Below are 847 nucleotides of genomic sequence, written 5' to 3' on the forward strand. Positions count from 1 at the left end.
TCATTCCAACTGCAACATTAAGGATTTATACATAGTTTAAAATTGATTCTATTTGTTGTACAATTGTCTTTTGCCAGCAATAAGAACAGTGGACCACGCCATATCTCTACTGGAAAAAAAAAACCACGTATGAAAATAACAGATTTCTTGCAATGTGAGTTCTCTTGTGGAGTCAAGTATGTGTAGGGTAATTTATGAATATCATAAAAATATCAAGAAACAAAGATCCACCAACGCCTTGAAAGCTGAAGCAAAATATACTGATGACACTACAAAAGGAAAATAAAATTCCCAATTATAAAAGTCCCTTATCTCTATTCATCACTGCTCGGACCCACTAATCTTCTACTTATCTATTCATCCAGTCAGCAAGATAATTTGTATAATCCTAATATTGCTTTCACTATTATATACTCCATTCATCTATATAAAATTTAAATTTGAAAATATTTATTTAAATATTTTATTTTATTCTTTATAAGAAAATTTATTATGTTAAGACCATAAGTTTCAAATATATTATAACCATACAAATACTATAATAAGATCATAATTTTTCTTTAATAAACTCAATGCTCAATTAGACTAGCCATATAAGTTGAATGAAAGGAGTATAAAATTCTACACAGAACATAATTTTCACTACTATGTTCATATGTGTGAAATATTTACTCATACATGATGAAAATTTACTAGTATACAATTATCTATCTTCTACTTTTTTTTTCCCTTCCCTTCAAATGTACTTTTGAACGATTAGTAAAATGAGAGCAAAACATGACGTTTTAATTTAACCACAAGTCTCTTTCTTAAAGTTAACCACAACAAACAAACCCAAAAAAAAAAA

The sequence above is a fragment of the Nicotiana attenuata genome, chromosome 1 (genome assembly GCF_001879085.1).
Source record: "Nicotiana attenuata strain UT chromosome 1, NIATTr2, whole genome shotgun sequence".
Lineage (NCBI taxonomy): Eukaryota > Viridiplantae > Streptophyta > Magnoliopsida > Solanales > Solanaceae > Nicotiana > Nicotiana attenuata.